At 38.3% G+C, this 10,544-nt stretch overlaps 1 pseudogene; it reads left to right on the plus strand.

Annotated features, from left to right (window-relative positions):
* The first annotated feature begins 9,181 nt into the window (after positions 1 to 9,181).
* LOC105740744 lies at positions 9,182 to 9,454 on the plus strand (annotated as a pseudogene).
* Positions 9,455 to 10,544: the final 1,090 nt, after the last annotated feature.

Below are 10,544 nucleotides of genomic sequence, written 5' to 3' on the forward strand. Positions count from 1 at the left end.
TTCTGTCCCTCCTAAGGGGGGAAGAAATCAGAGAAGCATAATGAAGCTCACAGTCCAGGGGCACAAGCCCACAAAGGACTGAGACCTAATCACAGGACTATAGAACACACCCCCACCCCAACTCCATACCTCACCACTGGGTTACTAAGGGGTCTGTTTACCAAAGTGCCTTTTACACAGTACATTGTGCCCACCTTTCAACAAAAAATTACAAGATACACTAACAGGTAAAAAACATAGTTTGCAGAGACTGAAAAAGCATCAGAGTCAGATATAGCAGGAATATTGGAAGGATCAGATCAAGGATTTATTTTCAACTTTTATTTTAGAATTGGGTGTACTATGCCAGTTTTTGTTACCTGGGTATATTGTATGATGCCAGGGTTTGGGGTATGAATGATATCAAAGCATAGCACCCAACAGTTAGTCTTTCAACCTTTGACCCCTTGCCTTCCTCCCTTTCCCCTCTAGTAGTACCCAGTGCCAATTGTTGCTATTTTTATCAGACCAGGAATTTTTTTTTAAACTATGATTAATAGCTAAGGGCTATAATACAAATGTAGACAACATGCCATAACAGATTGGTAATATAGGCAAAGAGATGGAAATTCTAAGAATCAAAAGAAATTCTAGAGATCAAAAACACTAACAAATATGAAAAATCCATTTGATGGGCTCATTAGTGGACTGGACATGGCTGAGGAAAACAATCTTTCAGTCTGAGGATATGATAACAGAAACTTCCAAAACTGAAGAGCAAAGAGAAAAAAAAAAGTAGGGGAAAAAAACAGCATAGAATATTCAGGAACTGTGGGACAACTACAAAAGATGTAACATACATACAATGAAAAATAACAGAAGAAAGGAACAGAAGCAATATTTTAGGAAATAATGGCTGTGAATTTCCCCCATGTTAATGTCAGACACCAAACTGCAGATCCAGGAAGCTCAGAGAACACCTCCTAGCAGAATAAATGCCAAGAAAACTACACCTAGGTACATCATATTTAAACTTCAGAAAATCAAAGATAAAGAAAAAAATCTTGAAGAAACCATAAAGGAAAAACAACTGACCTATAAAACAGCGAATAAAAGAATTACATCTGATGTCTTTTTAGTAAACATGCAGGCTAGAAGACAGTTGAGTGAAATACTTAAAATGTTGAGAGGGGGGACAAAAGAAAAAAAAACTAAAATTCTATACCCTGTGAAATTATTCTTCAAAAGTGACAGAGAAATAAATATTTTCTTAGGCAAACAAAAGTTGAATGTGTTGCCAATAAACCTTTCAAGAAATGTTGAACGAAGTCCTTTGGAAAGAAGGAAAATGATATAGGTCAGAAACTCAGATCTACATAAATAAATAAATGACATCAGAGAATAAAGTAAAATAAAAATTTTTATTTTTCGTATTCACAATTTATCTAACAGATGTTCATTCAAAATAATAGCAACAATGTATTAATTATTCTTACAGATTTATGCATATGTATAAGTAAAAATAATAATAATAATAATAGCAATATACAAGGGGTAGGAGAGAGGAAGTAGAGGTATTTTGTTATTATAAGTTACTTGCACAATCTGTGAAGTGATATAGTGTTATTTGAGAATGGACTTGGGTTTCTTGTGAATGTATATTGCAAACTCTAAGGCAGTAACTAAAAAAAAAACAAAAGAAATAATTGATATGCTAGGAAAGTGAGGGAAATGAAATAATACAAAATGCTCAGTTAAAACCACAAAAGGTAGAAAAAATATGGAGGATAAAAATAGAAATAAAACAAAGATAACAAATAGAAAACAGTAACAAATATTGTAGGCATTAACCCAACTATATCAATAATCACTCTAAATGTCAATGGTCTAAAAATACCAATTTAAAGAGAGAAATTGCCAGAGTGGATCAAAAACAAGACCCAACTCTGTGTTGTCTACAAGAAACCCACTTTAACTATAAAGGCACATACAAAAGATGGAGAAAGATATACCATGCTAACACTAGTCAAAAGAAAGCAGGAGTGGCTATATTAATTTCAGACAGAGTAGACTTTTAGAGTAAGAAAACTTATGAGGAATAAAGAGGGACATAATGATAAATGGAGTCAATATGCCAAGAAGGCATAATCTTTAATGTGCATGAGCCTAACAACATAGTGTTAAAATACATAAGGCAAGAACTGATAGAACTGCAAGGAGAAGTAGATGAATCTACTATTAAAGTTGGAGATTTTAGCACTCCTTTATTAGAAACGAACAGATCTGGCCGGGGGCAGTGGCTCACTCCTGTAATCCCAGCACTTTGGGAGGCTGAGGCAGGTGGATCACAAGGTCAGGAAATAGAGACCATCCTGACCAACATGGTGAAATCACGTCTCTACTAAAAATACAAAAATTAGCTTGGCGTGGTGGTGTGTGCCTGTAATCCTAGCTACTTGGGAGGCTGAGGCAGGAGAATTGCTCAAAGCAGGGAGTCAGAGGTTGCAGTGAGCTGAGATTGTACCACTGCACTCCAGTCTGGCAACAGAGTGAAACTCCATCTCAAAAAAAAAACAGATTCAGCAGGTAGAAAATTAGTGAAAATCAGTAAAGACATAGTTATACTCAACAGCACTATCAATCAACTGGATATAATTGACATTTATAGACTACTTCCTCCAACAACAGCAGAGTACACATTCTTCTCAAGTTTACATGGAAAGTTCACCAAGATAGACCACACTCTGGACCATAAAACACACCTTAACAAGGTTAAAAGAATAGCATTTATACAATGTCTGTTCTCAGACCACAGTGGAATTAAACTAGAAATCAATAATAGAAAGATAGCTAGAAAATCCCAAAATACTTGGAGATTAAACGACATACTTTTAAATAATATGCAGGCCAAAAAAGAGATATCAAAAATGTTTAAATATTTTAAACTAAATGAAAATATAAACATCAAAATTTGTGGATTGCAGCAGAAGCCATGCTCAAAGGACTTTTTTTAATGTTTTACAACAGTTTTTATAGTCAGTGTTCATTTAGACTTATAAATATGTTTACCTTTTTTTCCAGTTTGCTATTTATCTTTTAACATGTTTTTATTATTTTTTTTCCATAGGTTTTTGAGAAACAGGTGGTGTTTGGCTACAATTAATAAGTTCTTCAGTGATAATTTCTGAGATTTTGGTGCACCCATCACCCAAGCTGTGTACACTGTTCTCAATGTGTAGTCTTTTCTCCCTCACCCCCTCTCACCCTTTCGCCCAAGTCCCCAAAGTCCATTGTATTATTCTTATGCCTCTGCATCCTTATAGATTAGCTCACACCTGTGAGGGAGATCATATGATGTCTGGTTTTCCATTCCTGAGCTACTTCACTTAGAATAATGGTCTCCAATTCCATTATTCCAAGTTGCTGAGAATGCCATTATTTCATTCCTTTTTATGGCCGAGTAGTATTCCAAAAGGGGGTTTATTAACTGATAACTTACATGATCACAAGGTCCCACAATAGGCTGCAAGCTTTAGGAGAAAGGGGAGCCAGTCCAAGTCTCAAAACTGAATAACTTGGGGTCTGATGTTTAAGGAAAGGAATCATCCACCACAGGAGAAAGATGTAGCCTGGGAGGCTAGGCCAGTCTTGCCTTTTCATGTTTTTCTACCTGCTTTATATTCACTGGCAGCTGATTAGATTGTGCCCACCAGATTAAGGGTGGGTCTGCCTTCTCCAGCCACTGACTCAAATGTTAATATGCTTTGGCAACACCCTCACAGACACACCCAGGATCAATACTTTCATCCTTCAATCCAATCAAGTTGACACTCAGTATTAACTATCACAACAATCTCTTCCAAAAGATAGAAGCAGAGGGAATACTTCCTAACTCATTTTGTGAGGCCAGCATTACCCTAATACCAAAACCAGACAAAGCTATTACAAGAAAAGTACAGAACAATATCTCTCCGAAACATAGATGCAAACATTCTCAAAAAAAATTAGCAAATCAAATCTAACAGTATATAAAAAGAAGAATAAGACAACACAACCAAGTGGGATTTATTCCAGGTATGTAAGGCTGATTCAACATTTGAAAATCAATTAATGTAATCCATTACATCAACAGGCTAAAAGAAAAAAATCACTTGATTATATTGATAGATGCAGAAAAAAATTTGACAAAATAAAATATTGTTATAAAAACTCTCAGGAAACTAAGAATAAAAGGGGAACTTTCTCAACTTAATAGGGAATATCTGTTCAAAAAACTTACAGCTAGATAGCATGCTTAATGGTGACAAACTCAAAGCTTTCCTGCTAAGATGAGAAGCAAGGCAAGGATATCCCCTCTCTCCACTGCTTTCCGACATTGTACTGGAAGCCCCAACTAAAGCAATTAGACAAGAAAAGAAAATAAAAGGTATACAGATTGGGAGAAAAAAAATAAAACTGTCTTTGTTCACAGATGACATAATCATCTATGTAGAAAATCCAAAAGAATCAACAAATAAACTCCTGGACCTAATAAGCCACTATAACAAAGTTGCAGGATACATGATTAATAAACAAAAGTCAATTACTTTTCTATATACTATCAATGAACAAATGGAATTTCAAATAAAAACACATTACCATTTATATTAACACTCCCCAAAATGAAATTCTTAGGTATAAATCTAACAAAACATGTACAAAATCTATATAAGAAAAACTTTAAAATGTTATTGAAATAAATCAAAGAACAAAATAAGTAGAGAGATAGTCTATGTTCATGAATAGGAGGACTCTTGATTGTTATTGTCAGTCCTTCCCAACTTAATCTATAGATTCAATGCCATCCAATTAAAATCCCAGCAAGTTATTATGTGAATATTGACAAAGTAATTCTAAAGCTTATGTGGAAAATCAAAAGACCCAGAATATCTAATGTAATCCTGAAGAACAACAAAATTGGAGTACTGACACTACTCTAAGACTTACTATAAAGGTACAGTAATAAAGACAGTGTGGTACTGATGAAAGAATAAATAGATCAATGGAACAAAATAGATAGCCCATAAATATACCTAGATAAATATAGTCAACTAATGTTTGACAAAGGGGCAAAGGCAATACAATGAAGAAAAGATAGTTTTTTCAGCAAATGGTATTGGAATAACTGGACATTTACATGCAAAAAAAAAAAGAAAAGAATCTAAAAACGGACCTTACACTATTCACAGGTATTAACTCAAAATGGATCATAGACCTAAATGTAAAAATAAAAACTACAAAACCCCTAGAAGAAAACATAGGAGAAAATTTAGGTGATCATTGGTTTGGTAATGACTTTTTAGATACAGCAACAAAGGAATGATGTGTGAAAGAAAGAATTAAAAACCTGAACTTCATTAAAATTAAAAACTTCTGCTTTGTATAATACAATATCAAGAGGATCAAAAGATGAGTTATAGACTGGGAGAAAACATTTGCAAAAGGCACATCTGATAAAGGACTCTTCTATAAAGCAAAGAACTCTTAAAACATAAATAAAGTGAACAACCCAATTAAAATATGGACCAAAGACCTGAATAGACATCTAACCAAAGAAGATATACAGATGGCAAGTAAGCATATGAAAATGTGTTCAATATCATGTCACTAGGGAATTGCAAATTAAAACAATAGCAAAATGTCACTATGCACCTATTAGAATGGCCAAAATCCAAAACAAAATCCAGAACTGGATGCTGGTGAAGATGGGGAGCAACAGGAACTCTCATTCACTGCTGGAGGGAATGCAAAATGGGACAGCCACTTTGGAAGACAGTTTAACAGATTCTTACAAAACTAAACATGCTCATCATAGAATCCATTAATCATGCTCCTTGGTATATACCCAAAAGAGTTGAAAACTTATGTCCACAAAAAAACTTACAAATAGATATTTACAGTAGCTTTATTAATAATTACCAAAACTTAGAAGCAACCAAGATGTCCTTCAGTAGGTGACTGGATTGATAAACTGTGGTACATCTAAACAACGGAATATTGTTAAGTGTTAAAAAGAAATGAGCTATCAAGCCATGAAAAGACGTGGAGGAAACTTAAATGCATTACCACTAAGCAAAAGAAGCCAACCTGAAAAGTCTACATACTGTATGACTCCAAATATATGACATTCTGGAAAAGGCAACTATGGAAACAGCAAAGAGATTAGTGGTTGCCAGGTGTTAGAGGGGAGGAAGGGATGAACAGGCAGAATGTAGAGGATTTTTAGGGCAGTGAAACTATTCTGTATGATACTACAATGGTGGATCCATGTCATTGTATATTTGTCCAAACCTATAGAATGTACAACACCAACAGTGACAGCTAATGAAAACTATGGACTTTGGGAGATAATGAGGTATAAAGGTAGATTCATCAATTGTAACAAATATACCACTGTGGTGCAGGATGTTGATAGTGGGGGAGGCTGTGCATGTGTGGGGACAGAAGTATATGGGAACGCTCTGTACATTCTGTTCAATTTTGCTGGGAACTTAAAACTGCTCTTCAAAAGTTTATTATTATTTTTAAAATCTACCCAGTGAAGAGTCTGGGCACTGACTGAGAAGAAGACTGAAAGTGGTGTGTAAATCACTCAGGAAATGGCTTACTAATAAACCCAAGGAAGATCAGAGGCAACTGGAAAATGTCCTAGGAAGGTTTTGGTCAAGAAATCGGGGCAGACCAATCAGGATTGTTTCCAAGTCAGTTGTGACACGTTCAGGGCTTGCTGGCTACTTTACACTGGCCCCTCCTGGGAAGTTCCATATGGCCTAGAAACCAGAAATTGGACACTCTCTGTGGGTTGTAAACATTACCTGAATATCTCCCGGATTTCCTTCCTTGTTCAGGAGCTCATTGGGTCCTAGATGCCCATTTTATGTGGTTACATGTGCAGCAGAGGCCTGGTCTGCCTCTCAAGGTCCTTGAATCCATAAGCATTTAGGTGGAGAAATGACCAGTTTTGGCCTCCCCCCTATCCATCTTTCCCTCCTCAGGCATACATGTATAAAGAGAGAACTCCAAAGCCAAGCTCACCAAGCAGTCCAGTTAAATGAGGTCATCACCCTGAATAGTCTCCCTGTTCTAGTCTCTTATCGATGAGTGTGGAAGTCCAGAGGGCCCTGATATGGTCCCCCATAGGCCTTGGCAGCCACATCCCCATGGCTTTGCTGGGTGTAGCCCATGTGGCTGCTCATATGGGTTGGAGTTTTGTGCCTGAAGCTTTCCCAGGCAGGTGTTGTATGCTACTGATGACTCCACAGTTCTGAGGTATCAGTGATGGCCTGGCCCCCACAGCTCCACTAAGCAGCGCCTTAGTGGTGACTCTCTGTGACAGCTCCCACCCCACATATCCACTAGGCGTTGCTCTAATGGGGGATCTCGGCAGTAGCTATGTCCCTGTGACAAGTCTCCCCCAGGCTTTCAGCAACATTCTTTGAAATCTAGGTGAAAGCTGCCATATCTCTATAGTTTTTGCATTCTATGGACCTGCAGAATCAACACCATGTAGACGCTGCCAAAGTTTATAACTTGTACCTTCCAGAATAGTGGGGCCACTCGAGCCACCACTGGGGTAGCTGAGGAGCACTGTGCTGGAGTGTAGGGAACAGAGACCCAAGGGGATCCTGGGAGGCAAGTCCATGGAGGGCACCCTTGGGTCTGACCCCCAGACCATTCAGTCCTCCTAGGCTGCTGGGCCTGTGATAGTAGTGGCAGCCTTGAAAATCTCTGAAATGGCTTTGAAGTCCTTCTTCCATTCTTTTGATGATCTTTTCTCTCTGTACTAATCTCCTTAGCAAAAAGTTGCTGGGCCACACCCTTGGTTTTCTCTCCCAAACACTTTTTTACTCTTCACATGGCCAGGCTGGGAGTTTTCCACATCTTTCCATTTTGCTTCCTTTTTGATTATAAATTCTATCTTTAAGTCATTTCTTTCCTTCTCACAGTTTAATGTGAGGGGTTAAAAGCAGCCATGCAGCAGCCTGAATGCTTTGCTGCTTAGATGTTTCTTCCACCAGATATTCTAATGAATTGCTCTTAAGTTCTGCATTCCATAAAGCCCTAGGGCATGAACACAATGCACACAAGTTCTTTGCCAGTTTATAATAAAGATGGCCTTTACACCAGTTTCTAATACCTTGCTTCCTCAGTTCTTCTGAAACCTCATAAGAATGACCTTTACTGTCCATATTTCTATCAGCATTCTGGTCAGGACCACTTAACCAATCCCTAAGGAGGTCCAAACTTTCCCTAGTCTTCTTGTCTTCTAAGCCCTCACAAGAATCTAGGCTTTTTCTAGCCTGCTCCTGCAAATTCTTCCAGCCTCCGCCCATTACTCAGTTCCAAAGCCACTTCCACATTTTCAGATATTTGTTATCAGCAACAACCCCACTTCTTGGTATCAGTTTTCTGTCTTACTACATTGTCTGTTGTTTATAGCATAATACCAGAAACTAGGTAATTTGTAAGAAAAAATATTTCTTCCAGCCCTGGGGCCTGGAAAGTTCAAGGTCAAGGGACAACAAGTGGTGAAAACCTTGCTGGTGGGGACTCTCTGAAGAGTCCTGGGTCTATGCAGGGCATCTCATGGTGACGGGGATGAATGTGCTAAATTAGTTCTTTCTTCCTCATCTTATAGAGCCACCAGCCCCACTCCAATGATAACTTATTAATTCAGTAATCCGTGAATGGGTTAATCCATTCATGAGGGAAGAGACCTTTAGGTGCAATCACCCCTTAAAGGCCTTACCTGTCAAGTACTGCCACATTAAATTTCAATGTAAACTTTGGAGAAGATAAATATTCAAATCATAGTACCATCTTGGCTTGTCTGGGACTGAGGGGTTCCCTGGGAGACAAGCTTTTTTATTGTTAAAACCAGGAAAGTCCTGGATAAACTGGGACGAGTTGGTCATCCTACCAAGTGATGAGGGTGGATGTTATACCCTGAGACTTTAGCCATGGAATAGCAATGCCATCTGAGGCAGAGAACAGAAGAGAGAAGGTCTTGAGAGAAGAGAAGGGCTGAAGGGAAGAATCTCACCAAAGAAAGAGAGCATCTTCGAAGAAGAAGAGGTGAGAATGATCCCCGGACAATGAAAGCAAGTGTGCTGCTGCATCCTGCGCCCAGCACCTATGTCCCACCACCGTCGCCACCACCACCATGCCCAAGAGAAAGGCTGAAAGGGATGCTAAAGGAGATAAAGCCAAGGTGAAGGATGAACCACAGAGAAGATCCATGAGGTTGTCCGCTAAACCTGCTCCTCCAAAGCCAGAGCCCAAGCCTAAAAAGGCCCCTGCAAAGAAGGGAGAGAAGGTACCCAAAGGGAAAAAGGGAAAAGCTGACGCTGGCAAGGAGGGGAATAACCCTGCAGAAAATGGAGGTGCCAAAACAGACCAGGCACAGAAAGCTGAAGGCGCTGGAGATGCCAAGTGAAGCATGTGCATTTTTGATAACTGTTTACTTCTGGTGACTGTACAGCTTGAAATACTGTTTTTATCAAGTTTTATAAAAATGCAGAATTTTGTTTTACTTTTTTTTTTAAAGCTATGCTATTAGCACACAGAACACTTCATTGTTGTTTTAGGGAGAAGGAGCATATGTCACTAATAGAATGTCCCCAAAGCTGGATTGATGTGGGGAAAACACCTTTCCCTTCTAATTTTGAGAGACTTCCTCTTGGCTCCCAGGAGGAGGGATTCCCTGACTTTGACATAGATGGTTACCTTGGCACAAAAGCCTTGTAGTATGGAAAAACAAATTTGTTTCTATGTCCTCTTCTCCCTTTCCATCCTTCAGCATAGACTTAACTCCCTCAAGCCCAGACATCTGTTGGGACCTGACCCCCAGTCATTGGTTACCAGTTTGTCAGGCAATCTGGACTTTCCAGTGATGCACTGAGATGGCATCTGTCAAAACAGCAGTGGTTCCATTTCCAGATTGTGGATCTTCAGATAAATTCTGCCATTTTCATTTCACTTCCTGAAACTCAGGGTCGGCTTGTGAAAAGTTGTTGAACAACATGCTAAATGTGAAATGTCAACCCTCACTCTAAACTTTCCCTGTTCAGAGCATCAGACGAAGACTTCACTGGGTTTTATAGTGGCTTTCGGATTTTTGGTAGTCAATTGAAGAAGGGAGTTTAACATTTGTCATATACTGTTAATGATTATCTGCCCATGTCCATCCTGAAATACTATGATTGTTTATGGAAAGTATCTTTAATAAAGCTGGATACAGTTTGGCTTGGAAAAAAAAAAGAAATAGAGCATCGTCTTTAAGGTGAATTTCTATGTTAAGAAAAGGACTTTGGAAATTAATTTAGGAATTCCTTGAATGGTTGAAGATTGTAGGAAGATAGTCAAGGTTGATGATTTTCAGTTTTTAAGCAAAAATCGGAAGATGATCTCAGAGGCAGTAAACTATGAAAATCTCAAAAGTTAAATGGGGATCAGGATAATCTAAGTTCCCAGTGACTGAGAGATGTCCCTAAAGAGAATATTTCTAGTTGGTTAAAGCTCAGCTT

The sequence above is a fragment of the Nomascus leucogenys genome, chromosome 4, assembly GCF_006542625.1.
Source record: "Nomascus leucogenys isolate Asia chromosome 4, Asia_NLE_v1, whole genome shotgun sequence".
NCBI classification, from domain to species: Eukaryota; Metazoa; Chordata; class Mammalia; order Primates; family Hylobatidae; genus Nomascus; species Nomascus leucogenys.